Here is a 16,928-nt window from a genome sequence, read left to right as displayed (position 1 = left end):
GCATTTTTAGCCTCCATTAGTAACACATGAGACTTTGCCCATCTGTCCATGCGTCGTTCCCAGTTCTCCTGAAACCATTGTGCAATTTGAAAAATAGTTAGAATTGTGTAAGCTAATAAAATACTTAAAAATTTGTGAAAGTCTGTGGCTGCTGGGGAAGAAAGACGGAAATTACAACCTTGCTTATTTCTGCACTCTTTGACAGCAGTTGTCTGGCTGGTCTAATGTACACGTGGTTCTGGACTGCCTCTGTATAAAGGACAGATTTAAAAAAAAAAAAAAAAAAAAAGGCAGGCTTCCTTCTTTTTGCTACTCACAGGAAAAACTTCCTGTGAAGCTGATAGGGTTTTACAAGTAAGTTTCACACATGTCAAATTGATTCTGTGAATTCACATTAGCTGTGCCTCAAAGTGTGCATGTATCTGTGTGGTGTTATTAACTGAAGGTATATAGATGGGTCCAGACAAAACTGAAGAGATCCTCACCTGCAGTGTTAAGAACTGGTTCTTGTTTCTGAAAAAAGTTAGAGCCGTTTGTAAACCCAGAAGGTCACTGACTTCGTGCTGCTTATCACACTTGTGCCTGTTAGTGCAGCTTCTGGGGTGCTTTCAGAATGAACTTGTTTTAGCTTCCACAATCAACAAGTTGTGTTTTTTTTTTTTTTCTTTTTTAAAGTGTCCTTTTGCAAGAATGCTGGACATTATTTCTTCACAATTTGCAAATGATGTTTGAAGCTAGGTCTTTGTCTTCACTATCTCTCTTCAGAGCAAATAATTCACGTTGTGCTGTTTGATACACGTCAGCTTAGTCATGACCAGGAGAAAGTTGTAAAGCCTAGAGGTGAGAGCAAAAGTGCTGTAAAAACTAAAAAACAAATTTCATCTTTACTTCTTTGTGCTATTTCTTCAGACGGTTTGAAATACAGATAGAGGAGGAAAAGAAGAGCGACTGCAGTTCCTAGCTGCTCTTCCTTACCCCCATTAGCACTCTCCAGAGCAATACATGCTCTGCGTTCTCTCTGTTCAGCCAAGGCAGGGTGAAAGTCTATTGACCTACTTGCTATCCTTTCATTATGAACATTACTTTACTACTTACTTTTCATGACAGGAAGGCCAAGTGTTGTATTATTCTCGTAGTTCAGGTGCTTTCCTCAGTCAGGTTTCTTGACTAAGAATCTTAATTTTTTGTCTCCATATGGAAAATGAAGCCCTTACCAAAGATGTTGCTTGCACAAATGCATCTGTCTTCATCTCAATAGTGTTTAGTGGATAGATGTGTTCACAGAAAGGACAGAGAAAAATGTGAGGAACTCCATCACTTGGTGAATTCTTGAAGTGGTTTGGAACAGGTCTGGTCGGTCAGGAAGACTTCCCTGGTCAGTTTTCAGTGGTGACGTTCTAACAGGGTCTGGCCTCCAGGAGGTAAGGTGTTATGTGAAAGGTGACTGCTTTGCTGTAAGTAGCAATGGCAGTTGTAGTAGAAATTCTCTGAATGTCATTCTGTTTGAGGGCATCCTTCTCAGAGCTTTCCGTTCTACCATTTGAATTACAGAGAAAATAGAGCCAGATTTTCAGTTCCTCTGCTGGAGGTTGTTTATGTAATTTTGGGCCTTTTGGCTATGGCTTTACTTTAGGAGACTGACAGTCTAATTTAATCAAACAGATGTCAGTATATGCAGACTATTCAATCACATAGGCTGTGTAAAAATAAAAAAAATCTCAGGTCAGAGTCAGGGCTGTTGGAAGTTGCCAGGGAAGCTTTTTGCAGCTCAGTCTCTTTTGGATCAAATCTCTTTGTGAAGGTGATATTTTTAGTTCACAATATTGGAAGGATCTTGTCTTTAGAGTTCCTAATCATAGAAAACATTGCTGTTGCATGTAAGAAAATATTACCCGGTGTGCATTATGTTGCATATAACTAGATACATCTCTGCATTACTTAAAAGCCAAGTACTGGAGGTGTGAGCTTAATTCAGATCCAAGCTTAAACATGTGACTAGTTGAAGGTAGTGACATCCTTATTTTCCTGACAGTACCATTTCTCCTTTGATGCTAGTGCTTGAAAAAACAAATTATTACCAACTAAATAAAATTCAGCCTGTACCTTTTACATTTTAAAGCCTTATGAACTATAGGTTTGCTTTTCTGTCAACTGACTGCAGCTCCAAGAAATCAGCTTGTTCTGTCTGTCATGAAATGGAGAACACTTGCAGTTAAGTGACTGGTTCAGCAGAGTGAAAATCAAAAGATTTTTTTCCAAAGCATTTGTAAATAAGAGAACAGCTGACTCTGATGAGGAAATATTGCACGTGGTCACTGTCTGGCAAACTGACTGATTTAGTAGAAAGTTTACTGACATAAACAGCAAAAACATTTTTTTCCAAACAGGTTTTTGCAAAATGAAGCAGATGAACGAGTTATCCCCTTTCTCTGCTTCTCGCCCTCTGATCAGTCACTCATTCAGCCACCATTTTGATCAGCCCAATTAGTTGCTTTTTTTGCAGACGATGGAAGAGCATGGTTTGTAGCAAAATCTTGTTTTTCCTCTTCTATGTGATCCACAGTCTTGCCTGTTTGAGCATTTGCTGTAACAAACACTACTGCTGTATTGTGGGACCAACTCCCCACCTCGTGTAATAGCTTTCCTCTTCCCCCCTACTGGCCCCTTCTCAGCTGTTTGTACTTTGTTTGAATTGCAACTGTAATTATAGATAATCTTTGAAATCATCCCTCTTCCACCTCCACATCTTTTTATTAGGAATCAGGAGTCACGGAATTCTTCCTTGTTTTTCTGCCGAATAAGCAGTCCTGCTAGTCGGGAAGAAGAATTTTGTGCCATGCTTCTTCGAAGAATTTCTATTGAAATGACAGTGTATATCATCCAAAGTGACAATACCTTTTTTTCTAAAAATAAACAGCAACAACCCTCAAACTCCCAGTCAGCTTTGCTATGCATTTAGTTTCAGATCAGTAGCTAAGCACACGTTTTGATCCATGTCTTTAAAGAATAATAAATCTTGTGAAAGAGAATGTCGCTTTGGATAGCTTCAATGATTTGATTTTTTTTTTAAGGCATGATGATCTATTCCAGTTTCTTTTCTAGGGCTTTTTTAATGTAAAAAGGAGCCAAATGTTTAAGATAGGTTTAAATATATATATATATATATATATATAAAAATAATTCATTTTGCAGTAGATTGAACTGAAAGATATTTGTGTGCTGAAGCTTGCAGTAAGCTATGCAGAACAAGTTCTAATTCCTTAGTGACGTTGTCATCAGGTTTGATAACTAGGCTCAAGGGGAATACAAATTCTTTTGTATTTTCCCCTCCTTTTTTGTCTAGTAGTCTATGATGAGCATTTTTTTTCGTGGGAGACTGTTCTTTAAGTTTACAGGCACTGTTTTTATATGTGAGCTTGGTACATATGTTAAAAACAACAACAAAACAGGCACCTTTATTATTTGCTTTGACTGTTGCCCGTAGACATTAATATTCAGTGTGGTGGAGGGTTTTTGTTCCCCACCTCCAGGCTTATTTTGCAATCAATAGCAATTTCCATTTTTTTCTGGCTTCCTAAATTTCCTGTTTCACACACTAATATTTAACTCCAACTGTGTCCTGCTTTTCATAGCACTTAATAATAGGTGGTGATGACAATGACAATTAGAACTAATGGTCTACTTCTTAGAGACACTGAATATCCACTAATCTGTTGAAGTTATTCAGAAATACTCAACAGCTCTCGAAAATTAGGCTGCACCTCTTTTAAATCAAATTTGACCATCTGTTAGTTGCCAATGCTGCTGTTGTTGTTGTTATTTACTGTTTTGTGTTTCCTTGTAACACTTTCCTTGATGCATCAGCTTCCAGTTTTTCTTGGTGAGCCTGAATGTCCTGTTAATTGATTATTATTACTTTTCAAATTGTCTGAATTACAGTAAAAATTTAAAAGGCAGAGGTTGACAATTGTTATGACTGCAGAGGTAGCTACATCTTACTTGCAGTGAGAGAAAACTTAGAATGTTACCAAATTGATTTGACTAAATGAAAGAAAGATTTTCTTGCTATTTAGAGCATTTTATGTATTCTTAAAATGTTGATGAAGAGCCATTTTCAACACTAGATAGTTTCACAATGGCTATGTTACTAGGTTTTTGCATGATAATGAAGTGTAATTTATAGTTCGCTAATACGTATAGGCCTAAGTCTGAAGAAGTTGCAACATGAAGAAACAGTGTGAAAGAAAACAGAATTATAATAGTACAGAACTTCTTTTGCCTTTAAAAAAAAAAAAAGAAAAAGAAGAAAAAAAACAACACATTTTGTGTCGTTACTTGACAAAAAAAAAATGAAATCGTTAATAACATGACAAAATGACAAGTGACCAAGCTTGCTGTTTTGGTACTTCAGTGAAGAAAGTTTTCACCTCTTCCCATTGTCCCAGTCGAGATATCTCTAACTAGAGAGTGAGAGGTCTCTGACAAGGTTCAAAAATATATATTTAGCACGTCTTCTCCAGTAATTTCTATACTAATATTTCACAGCTGTATAAAACTTTCATATGCTCTTCATACGAACTGGACTAACACTGCTAGCATCCTCAGAGGCTACTAAACACCAGCTGGAAGTTTCAGTCAGTTTTAGAGCAGATCATACTGAAACCAGAGGCACAGAAGTTAACCCAGATGTGCTGCCTGACACCTGTCAGTGGCAGACTCCATTGCCTCCTCCTGTCAAGGCTGGTTCCTCAACAGCATTTTTAGCTGAAGAAATAGCCAGAGTCAAGACAATCTGAAGCTTTGCCTCTGCTGGAAACAGTTCATTGTCAGAGATGGCACTGCAAATCCACCTTCTGTAGGTACTTCTGTAAGTCAACTCTGGTACAGCTTTGTGAGTTCTAGCAGTCCTTCAAACAAATTAATTTAAACTGCCAGGGACATTTTTTTTTTATCCGGTGTAACTGTGGCTGCATGTGATTGTTGGTCACAAGCTAGACTAATCAGTTCTTTGAAACTTGTCATTTCTATTTAAGAAAGACCTGAGTAGTGATAGTGACTATCTGTACTGTAAACAGATCTTTCTTCAGAGGGTGTGTTACCAGTCACACTTCTTAAATAATACTGCTTCATTATTTTTAGGCATTATGTATCCTTCACATGTTGTTTGAACTAAATTCCATCCTTGCAAAGAACTGCTAATCAATGTAACTGTAGGTAAGCCTTGTTCTGAATATAGAACTTATGCTGAATGAGCCTAGCCTTACTAGAACTAAGAACCAAGTTGATGTAGCTTTTGTATTCTCCTTAAATTACTTCAAATTCCATGCTTGAAACAAAAGTAATGGAAGGGACCGCACACTTGAGTCTTTGTGGAGAACTGCTAATCCAGGTGCAACACAGTGTTAGTGGAAAAGGTTTTCAGAACTGTGCTGCTGGTCCTGAGCTACAGAGAAGATGGTAGGAAGTGTTTTGGTCCTGTTTCAGAAGAATTGAATAATTAGGTCCTTTTTGAGTTTAGGGCAAAGATTACATGTGAGTCTTACAGAACTGAGGCGGAGTGGAGGAAGCTTCTTCAGCACCTTGGCTGTGATTACATCCAAATATCAGACAAAAATAGGGAAAAAATGAGAAAATTATTGTGAGCATTCATTCTTAATGAAGAACACGGTTATCTGGCCTCGGTTGATTTTTGAAATACTTACGTAACATCCTTAATCTGTGTTTCCTTGTTTTCTTTGCTAACTTCCCATGGAAGTTATTGCAGGGACCAAGCAAATGTAGAAAGATGAATTAAATTTGTCCCCATAAAAATAATTGCAGCTGAGGTTACTCTACAGCCTGAACCTTTTCATGGATAATAATTTTATGCTGTATACTTAAATTTCCATATATTTCTCATGGACCAAATTGTGGTCATATGGGGAACATTCTTCAGTTTATTGGATCACTATGCAGAAAAATACAACAGACAAGAAGAAAAAAAGTTACAAAATTGTATTTGATGAATCTTAATAAAATAAACTGAGGATTTTTTAAGTGAGAAATACCGTTTTCATGTAGGGTAGCCATTAGGATATTTTTCTACATTCATAACTCATACTTTTCTTCATTTTCTGAGTTGTGCCCAAGTAATCTGTTTAATGCAAACTATTGCACACAGTAATTTATCTGCATTGATAGTAGTGTATCCATTAGGCTATTGGTGTCAAAGGTGAGGTTGGTTCTTGACAATGATAGATACCATTCAAACAGTGCAGAATAAATGCAATGATTAATATATTCTCTTTTTTTTTTCTTCCAGATTTCTCAGGGGACACAATTTTGCTTATTCATACCTTCTACTGTGGCAAAAATGGATTATTTTCCTCACCAAAAACCAGCAGCATAACACCCATCCAACACTTGCCTCAAGGAAATCTTATTTAAAGTCTTTTCAAAGTAAGTCAAATGAAAAACTTGCTTAAAGGTAGCTCTAATCTGCTGTGTATCTATTTATGGCTCAAGAACAAGCAGCCGTAACAAGAGAACTAATCTTAGCAGTCTGGCTTTTCAGCAGCAGCTGTTTGTTCTTAAATGAAAGTATTGGAGGAAATAACTTGCTGTAAAGCAGAGGTTGAGGTTGAGCTACTTCCTGACCACTTCATGCCAGTGCGTCATACCTGTGTAGTCTGTTCCTCTCCCTGCAGCCCCCAGTAGAAGTTTACTGCAGTACATAGCAAATCAGACGATATGGGGTTATGCATGAATAACACAATCGAAAAGATTATCTGCATTGTAAATGAAGACTCAGATTCATGTTGCTATGACAATTTTAGAATTCACAATGTAGAAATAGTGGGCTATTTAACTCAAAATGTAAGAAACAGCAAGTGTTTATGCTGTTTTTCATTGTGTTGATTTTTGAGCTGCTTGCATTTCATGGTGCCTACAGGCCTAAGTGTTGCATTTTTAATGCAATGTGAACTTAAAAAATAAAAATTAAAATTAAAGAAACTGCATGCTATATCCAATAATGGTTATTTGGGTATCTTGCTCTTTTTTTTTTTTTTTTTTTTTTTTTTTTTTTTTTACATAATGAAGTAAATTGTATGCATGCAGAGTATTTGCAGAGTGTGTAGTATGTATATGTTAGAGAAAATGGTGCATTTAGAGCTTTGGCCAGGATACCTTCTTTATCCGAAAGAAGGATGAAATCTGGAGGAATAAGTTAAGTATTTGAAAACAATTTTTTTTTTGTAGCCACATCAGGTAAAATGTGTGAGACAAAAATAAATGAAAAATTCAAAATGAGGAGAAAATCTACCACATTCAAATTCCTTATATTCTGTAGAGATGCGTTCTAGTAGAAGAGATATAGGTTGCTTAATGAAATTGTGCATTTAATAAGACGCCTCAAATTGTATTTCTAGTACGGTGCAATGTGCTGCCTACTTCTTTATCGTTCTCCCATATAAAAGAATAATTGATACTTGAATTTGACTTAAAATGGAGCTTTGTTTAAGGAACTTTCCATTTTTATCAGCGGCATTACGTTTATCTCTTGCACTGCTGCCTTCTGCCAGAATACAATTAGAACACCGTGAAGACTTGTGAGTAAAGTAAGGGAGATGCCGTAACTGTCTTATGTTCAGGCACTTTATCTGTTTATCTGTATGAATACAAAAACATCACAGCAATGAAGTTGTTTTATCCTGAAAAAATATTGATGGGGGGATGTGGAGGATCCTTACCCGGAAAGGTTCTATCTCCTGCTTGTTGGTTTATTTCAGGTCTAGACCTGTTTCCATGAATTTCTCATTTATGTATGATGGTTTTTCCCTCTGAGAATATAATCCTTTATAACACCATAGTGTTACGAAATGCTTCTGAGGTTCTGTGAAAAAACTGTAAAAGTGTTCCTGCAGAACGGTGTGGCAGGAACACTGCCTGACCAGGTGAATTAATACCGCTGCGCGCGCATCTGGCGTGGGGCTGGTGCTGTGCTTTTGGCCAGGCTGTCAGCAGTGGCACGGTGCAGGTAAAGCATCTCTCGGGGCCCTTGCTGTCAGTGACTGGAGGTGGTTTGAGGGGACTCTGGTACTTTAATGTATTGAGTGTTTCTAGCTTTCGATGTTGTTTCTTCAGTGGGAGTGTGACAGCTTTTAAGCACAGCATGATCTTTTCAGTCTTTCTTTTCTACATTCTTTTTATCTTAGCCTAAAATATAAGGTCCTAACCTCTAATTCTTAAATAATTCTCAAATGATGATTTAATGGAGTCCTTTATCAATAGTTGTAGCTTCAAAGAATTCAAATAAACAAACGAGTAGTAGATGTTTTAAATAGTATTTCTGAAAGTGAACAGTCTTTCTCTTCTCTTGGATAATAGTACTTTGCAGATTCCCACAGGGGGGTCATTGTGTTGACTGAGGATTCTTGAGCACAGCTTCCCGCATTGTCTATTTTTCCACTTCTGTGTCAAATATATTGGTTCAGGGCTCATCTACACAATATACCAAGGAGAATTGATGCAAGTAAACTAAATGTAGGAATGTAAAGAGGACAGCTTAAATCCCACCAAGTGTCTGTGTGCACTCTCCCATTCGTTATTTAAGTGGCCTCTAGTGAATTTAGTTTAATCCACTTCAAAGGCAAGATGAGCCAAACCAAATTAAGGCCACATTTTTATTCCCAGATGGAAGTGTTTGCAAAGAAATTTAATGGACTTGGACAAATCCAGTTAAATTAATTTGGGTTGATTTTCCTGTGTCTCATTGCGTAGACAAAACCTTAGTAGTAATGCCTGATTGGAGCTTTTTTTAGTCATTCTTTTTCACCTTTTATTCCTGTAACGCTGGTATTTTAAGAAAGAAAGTGGCCAATAATTGTCTTAGTCACTAAATGTTGTCTTGTCGTCTTACATGTTTTGGGAATAAATGTTTTGTAACTAATTTATAAAGATCTGACTTTGCTGTCAAGTCTAATGCATATTACTGTATGTTAGGTAGTTGTTACCATTTTGGCTATTCCAGCTAATGCCGTTTAACTCATCGCTGTAGCTACATCCTCTGTTAGGCTCTCAACCATTCAGCAACGTTTTAAAGCTTTTTTTTTTTATTAGATTTTGCAGAACTGAGTGGTTCTTATAGTATTTAAGTGTTGACCATACATCCCCTTTATAATGCAATTACACATTGTCTCTTAGTGGAGTGATTTGCCATTCTGACAGCAGAACGCAGTAAGGTGCAGCTAATTTGAATGAAAGTCTTTGTGACTTGAAGCATCTTACGATAAGAACATATAAATAATATTAATGAAAAGTAGTTTTTCAACATACACATGCACACGTCTATACGCACAGTTTATATATGTGTGTTTATATATATATGTTTGTAACAGGTTTAGTTTCTTCTACCATGTCTACTGGTGGGGAGCTGGTTCTCCAAGCTCAGTACAGAGGCCTTCAGGAACATTTTGGAGAAATATTCAATAGCTTAAATGGTAGTCAAATAGTAGTTTGTGCAAAGGCATTTCCTGAACACCATCTTTCACTGGAGTTCTGTGAGCAGAACAGGTCCAATCATACTAAACAGACTGCAAACTTTGTAACTACTTCACCTCCAATAAAAGAGAAGTGTGTGTATGTAAATACATGCACATTTAATTCTTTAGGATATGTTCTAACTGTAAGCTTAAAAACTGCATTTAATCTTTGTGGTAAAACTGGAGGCTCTGTGAAGGTAAAAGTGGAGCAGCAGATGAAACCCAGAAGTTACTGTGTGATATGTAGAGTAGCACTAGCTACCTACCTTCACATGTCTGAATTGATTTCTGTGTGTTTTATTAGACTGTGATGTTAGGGTTTTCCTCTTCCACCTTCTCTTTGACACAGATTTTGCCCAAACTCCATGTACTTATTTTCCTCCTTCCAGTTATTGGATGGTCATAAATAAATAAAAGAAAAAAAAAATACAGATTTGTACACCTTTCTTCATATAGCTAGATATGCTGTTGAGTAACATTTCAGATAATTTCTCCTTTTATATTTCGGGAATTGCAGTATGTTGTGCTCAGCTGTCACCAGTCAGGCTGGAAATCTATAAGACTTTACATTATCTAGCTTCTGCTTTGGAATTTCTCTGAAGTTGAGTTCTTCCTTCTGGTAATTTTCTAGTTGGTTTAAAAAAAAAAATCATGCTTCCTGATTGAGTGTATTTTATTCTACATGTTTGCACTTACAACTCTTAGTCTTTTAGACAAATATATGCAAAAAATATACACTTTTAAAGATTTTTTTTTTCTGGGAAAGTAGTTACTGCTGAAGTTTCCTCCTGAGAAATCAGTATTGTGGTGTTTTGAATTAATATTGTGAGTTTTGAATTAATATAATCAGTATGGTAGATTCTTCCAAGGATATATTTTATAGAAATAATAATACATAAATATCGATAATCACTCTAGTGCATTGGTTAGGTAATACACTCATCTGCAGATGACACATGGCTTGTGACAGTCTGAATACTAGATTCTTACTGACAGGTAAAAACCCCTTTGAAATCCCAGCTAACAGCAGATTCCTGTTAAATGTAGTTGTCAAATTGCTGACCCATTTGAATTCAAAGGACCGAGAAAAATAACTTGTTCTTTCTGCAAGCATTAAAATTAATTTAACCGTAAGTATACATATACATGGAGAAGAACTAAGGGGCCTGTTGTGAATTTATGAAGGGCTTTCATACAGAGGTATTCATCCACTACTATTTAAACAAATATAGATCTTACAGTGCCAAATTCAAACCTTCCAGATTAAATAAACAAGAAAAAAACAATGGAGCAATTGTCAAATGTGAGACTAATTCAAAGTCATTAACTTTTTCAGAAACAGAAGTTTTCAGATGAATTAGTGTGATCATTTCAATAACGAGATTATTCTAGTAGATTCTGTTTAACTCATAACAGTGTCCTGAATAGAAGACCAAGGTAAGTGCTAAATACTAATTAACCAAAGGGGAAAGGGAAAAAAAAAGGCAAAGCACATGGTTCTGTGGTTTTTTGAAACACTACTACAGTGATTTGCATAGATGAATGTGACTCAGGCTATGTTTTCAGTTTATACCATATTGTTACAGTTTTATAAAACTGAGTTTTTATCATTGCATGCACTTTGCTTAGCTCCTGGGGAATTCTGCAGTTTTCCTTCAGTGACGGGTTTCTTGAACCAATATTTCAATTAAAATTCTAGAGTCTAATGTTTTAGCAGTTATTCTTATCCCTGGAAAATGTATTCATTCTTCATTTCTTATAAGAAAATAATAGCAATCTTGTTGACAAGGAAGAAAACAAGACACCTATTCTGGAAAATAAGGTTGACTTGCCTTAAGTTCCTCTTAAAGGTAGACATAGAGAATAATGTTGCTGTTATGTCAGCTGTTAACTCTGAGACCTCTATACATTTGCCATGCTTGTTTCATACCAAAAAACTAAATGGGGTTACAATTTAGCTTTGTGGTTATGTACTGATATTTATAAATATACACGTGTGTGTATAAATATAGTCGCAGTCATCATGGCAAAGATGTCTGAATTCATACAGGTAGTGCTTACATATTTTACTACAGGCATGTTTTTTAAAAAAAGGGACAATAAATTTTTTACAGAGGGAAAAAAACAGCCTGTCAACTAAGTTGAAGTTGTTTAAGTGATCACACATCTTTTTATTGATAGGTTGTATTATATACTCTACTTTAAACATACAAAACAAACAGTTACAATATAGTCCATATTTTAATATAAACTACACATTTGCTAGTTAGAAAAAGAGAAACTAGGGAGGAGAAGAATTTTTTCTTACACCAGTTCTTCATGTGTAATCATTGCCCCCTTTGACAAAAGGATATAAAATACTGCTGTAAATTTAAGGTATTGTTTTGCACCAGTGTAAATGAGTATATAAACTCATTTTCAGGAAGAATCGCGCTTGTAATCTTATATTCTCTTTGTATATATACACCTATATCTGTTCTGTATGTATGTAATCTACTGCAGAAGTAAGCAAATTCCTACATGGGAGCAACTTGCTTATATAATTTTTCAGGTGGAAATTATCCAGAGCAAGGGAAAAGGTTCAATACAGAGTTTTCTCATTTGGAAATTGTTTTAATGTTGGAATGTAGACCATCTTAATCCATGGTCCTGTGAGAATAACCCCTAAAAGGGTTACCTAGAAACTCAGCTTATTCAGAAATGTCAAAAAAAAAAAAAAAAATAGGCCACAGGATTGCACAAAAACTGCCCAGTTCTTCGGACTGGTTTCATATTACTTCAGAATGTTATGTTGTACTTTATGTGCACTTCTGTAGCCCTATTTTTACAAAATAATTCAATATTTTTTTCCCAGTGCTTCTGTCACTGGGAGCCCTGCCTTTATTTCTGGACAGTATTTTCCTGTGGTTTGATGCATTTATGAGGAACAGTTACCCAGTTCTCTACCGTGGTTTCTTAGGCTCTGCAAGCCAGGCTCTTTGGGTCACTTGTCCTAAGATGAAATGCTTAACTTCTGATGCTCTGCAGCCTTTCATTTCATCTGTTTCAGTTTGAAGTGATTTCTGAGTTACTGAACTTGCTCTCAGTGTTCCAGAAGAGGCTTTGCCAATATCTGTCTTTTGTTTTTACCTTTTAGTTCTATTTTGGATACTGCAAAATGGAAGCATGCTTGTGTGTATAATTCTCTTTTTTTTAAGTACATCTTGGATGCAGACCTGACTATATCATGTGTATATATGTATATGTGTATAGCTGGGGACATTTATCTCTGCCTATGTGTATATCTGTATACACACAGTGTGCTTAGAGATAAATGTCCCCAGCTATTCAGGAAACACTGGAAAAAAAAAAAAGTGATTGAAGTGTTATGCTGCTGACAAGAAGTTTACTGAATTGAAGTCAGTCTGTGTAAAATAGTGTTGAAGTTAACCCACGTAAAGGATAGGGAGCTGTTTCATGTTTGGGATGTGGCAGTGTTCCTGTAGGCATACTGCACTATTCGTTACTTTAAAAATTGTGTCTTGATTGCTGAAAAAAAAATAAATAAAATCAGTGTAATTCCTTTCAGCTGCTCTTGGCAGATTTTTTCTTTCTATATTTCAAACAGGTCCTGTATCTTTATAGTTAATCACTTTTTACTTGGTTGACAAACACTTTAAACAATTTATTTTCACATATAAATGCTATTCATACCAGACAATCTTAAGAGCTGTATTTTTACATTAAATACCAGTCATCTTAAAGCTGGTGTTCTGCTTCTAAACAAATATCTAATGGATTTGGTTAATTACAGTTTTTTGCTCAATAATTTTTATTTCATATATGAACGTTTGGCAAAATGTTACCTAATGAAAAGTGGAGCAGCTTTAGAAATGTAATAACCTAATAAATATCTCTGGCTTACTAAAAAAAAAAAAAATGAAGTCTATGTGAAACTGTAAGTAGATACATTTTACATGCAGAAAAGAATGAAAAATAGCACAACCTTAATTCAAAGAATTTAGATGTTTCACTAATAAAAATTACCTCATTTGGTGCATTGGTTCAATTTAATGATATTGTCAAGGTGGTAGAATTATGACATTCTACATCAAATATGTCATGTCAGGAAGAATTACTTGCAAAGTCTGGAGCTGTGCGCAAATGGGGTCTTTCTGACTTAACTACTGAAAAATCAAAGGAGCATGAACATTCAACACAAGGGGTCTGCACTTAGCCTGTGTGTTGCCAGACCAGCTGAGAGGAGTGAGTATGTTAATGGGGTATTATTTAGCTCCGTCGCACTGGAGGGAAATAAAAATGGGGGGAAAAAAGGAGAGGGAGGTGGGGATGGGGACAAACAGAATGGGCTTAAAGCAGTCTGTGTATTTCCACTGGCTTCCTACAGATTTGAGTTCAGGCGTATTGCTGGAGATGCTTGTTTTGCCCTTTGAAGATTTAAGTTGCAGCTTAGTGATTGTCTTTCTGAACGTTTGTCCATTCTTGAACTGTTTCCTTTCGCTTCTTCGCCTCTGTGTCAACAGCTATCTGTATTCCTTAGGCGTGGGTTCTGTTTCAACATACTTGATTTTATTTCATTAGTTAGCCGTATTTCTTTGCACCTGTTTGGAAAAAAGAAAAGGATTTTTATATTGTGTACCTGTATAAAGCGCTTTGATTTTGAAGAGGTCAAAGTTAGATTCAGATGAAGGCTGAACTTCCAAGAGTGGGAGTGGCTGTTTTAAGAGACAGGTACTTCAAGGGGAAGAAAAGATCAGGTATGTATGGGACTCTATTAACTTGATTTCAGGTCCTATTCACCCATCTTAACATTTAGAACCTACCTGTCCCTCTTCTTTAAAGCCTTTCAAAATGCTCTTTCTTACAGTATGCAACAAATGTTTCCCCTTCATTACTTCTTGTATTTGCATTGTATAAATACAGAATTATTTAGGGCCGAAATTTGGCTACAGAGTGAGAGAAAGCCAAGGTCTCCATTGTGCTTTGAGGGTCAAATAGTTTCCATCTCTATTCAGTACAAAGTGCTCTTCATTTATCATATGTGACTCATGTGAAAGGAAAACAGCAAACATAGATGTATGCCGATACCTTTACCACGAGAGGAGTGCTGCTTGTTGACAGGTGGTGTAATATGGAAGTGTGTTAGATCTGCTCCAAGGGTGTGTTGGATTTCAAGTGTAAGTTGCATTGATGCTTCGACTAGCCACCAGCAGCAAAGGTGGTGGTGGTGCTTTTGCAGGTGAGAGGTGGTGCATGTGGTGAGAACAGTGAGTCTGGTCGCCATCTGGTCCTGAGCTCCCAGCTCACACTGAGTCACTGCCTGCCTGCTTCCTCAGAATTTCTTTCCTTTTCTTGCTTAGCAATCTATTCCATCTGGATGTGTTTTCACAGCTAATAGTTTTCTGGCAAAGAGAATAATTGTTGAAAGACTTCCCCCCCCCCCCCCCCCCCCCCCTTTAAATCCCAGAGAGCTAAGAAAACAGCTCTTCCCGGGGGGAAAAAAAATAAAAATAGGGCTAGTTCAAATGTATAAAGGGAGGAACATACCAACTCTGAAGGTTTTCAGTGTAGAGCATGCATAGTTGGGATTTTTGTAAAAGTTTTTTTTCATGGTGTGGTAGTTCAAGTAACAGCCAGATCACCTGCTTCTGTGCTAATTGTGACTTGAAATGGTAACATCTGCTGAATGAAATAAAAAACAGAAGCAGTTTGTATAGTTAGTACAGCAAAATATTGCTGTATTTAGGAGACCTAGTATTTGACCTTTAGAGACTTCATTTTAATTAATTTTATTTTTAATAAAGCTGTTTATTTTTATGGGTTTAGTAGTACTGCATCCCGTTTATAATGTTGTAAAGACTTTGGGAGGCATTGCCCATGTGCGAGGAATGAGCTTCCATAGCAGATTTCTCCTCAGTTGCACGTGTAGCAGAGATTTTAGTTGTCTCTTATGTGCTTAATTCAGCATTGCTGAAATTTTGAATTTGCCAGGAAACTGTGCAGGAGTCCAGTTCCGCTAAGCACAGCCCTGCATGTCTTATTTCATCTTTAAGTAGCCCAAACCGATGAGCCAGTGTTAACTTCAGGTAATCAGCAGTGGGTCAGTTCTAAGTTTTCGGCATTCATTAACATGTTTCTGCATTCACCCTTCCATCTTATAGACAAATCTGTCTGAATAAACACTATTAAATCGGGTTGTGCTGTTAATTTAGGTTTGATGAGTAGCAGGGGAAATTAAATAGCATAGATATTTTTGTGCAGGTGCTCTAAGCACAGCTGGAGGACTCAGAGCCTAGAGATGTGTAGCGTTAGTGCACATGGACTCAGAGCCTAGAGACATGGTATAGTGTTAGTGCACAGGAGTGTTCAGCTAGAAACTTTGTTCCTCAGCACTGTCATGGATTTGAGAGGTCTCCATCGGGTGTGGTTCCTTAGCACCTAACACAAGGTAGATTTTTTCTAACCGTAAAGCTATTTATCATTGTATCATAGTACCTGGATAATATTTCATTTTTTATTGTTGTTTCTCAGTAAAACAGCAAGTGCTGTCTCTGGCTTTGTTACACGCAATCTCATCAGCTGTCAATGCACAGATATAACCAGTTTTCTATATACACATTAGCAGAAGGAGCTTCATCTGTACAAAAGATCTTCACAGGCAGCTTACATAACCTTTGCTGGGATGGGTGAAGAGTAACATGCTTCTGTCAGCCTGGTTACTGACGGGGTTCTGGCGGGCATGTAATCATGAGGCAATTTTGAGGTGTTGGCTGATGTCATAGATGCATGGGGCTCAGTTCTCTTTTCAGCTGCTAAAGGGATGTCTTTTCAATTCTAACGTTAAAAATATTGAAATAAAAGCGATATTGAGGCAACTCATGAACTGACTTCTTTGGACTGATAGGCACTTCAGTTTTCAAATTTTATGAGCAGTCTGGCCTCCACGCATTGGGACTGTCCTTGAGTGCCCAGCTGGTGCATTTTAAATCAATAGTCATTATACTACTGAGCCACTTCTGATTAGTATCTGAAATTAACTAATGCTTTATATCATTCACCTGCAGCAGGTTCTTTTTAGCTTGATCCATATGTTTCCATCATGCTGGTTACGATTTATCTCATAGTTGGGAAGGAAATTCATTGGATCACATTTCTTGTGGTCTTTTTGCATGGATGTTAGGTTCTGTTTAGTATAGTGGATCTGTGCATGAGTCTGTATATCAAATAATAGCAGCGTTATTGTCCTGCAGTTGTATTGAAACAGAGAAAAGGCTTCAGTTGCTACAAAGCTTTGGTGCCAAATTTGGCCATGATCCACTAAGGTAATACTCTCTGTTCAAGTGCCAGCATTGTGTTTTGAGTAGCCTTTTCCATATTTCTAGACTTCCTTCTGTTACTGCCTTGTCT

The 16,928-nt window shown here is 36.7% G+C and overlaps 1 protein-coding gene across 19 annotated transcripts in view; it reads left to right on the top strand.

The window, feature by feature from the left end:
* The window catches only part of OTUD7A (OTU deubiquitinase 7A), a 149,752-nt gene that overhangs the window by 88,600 nt on the left and 44,224 nt on the right, over positions 1 to 16,928 (top strand). For 16 of the 19 annotated variants that reach the window (XM_080608063.1, XM_080608065.1, XM_080608064.1 and 13 more), the window contains one exon: positions 6,302 to 6,438. The gene's annotated coding sequence lies outside the window, so the exon portion shown is untranslated. Of the gene's footprint in view, positions 1 to 276; positions 4,856 to 6,301; positions 6,439 to 14,141; positions 14,279 to 14,992; positions 16,844 to 16,928 lie in introns of those variants that run through there. The other 3 variants (XM_080608053.1, XM_080608054.1, XM_080608055.1) reach the window with 3 other exon arrangements.

Source organism: Anser brachyrhynchus (genome assembly GCF_964034855.1).
Source record: "Anser brachyrhynchus genome assembly, chromosome: 11".
In the NCBI taxonomy this organism is placed as follows: domain Eukaryota; kingdom Metazoa; phylum Chordata; class Aves; order Anseriformes; family Anatidae; genus Anser; species Anser brachyrhynchus.
The sequence above is the reverse complement of the archived record's forward strand: the minus strand, read 5'-3'. Positions and strand labels throughout refer to the sequence as shown.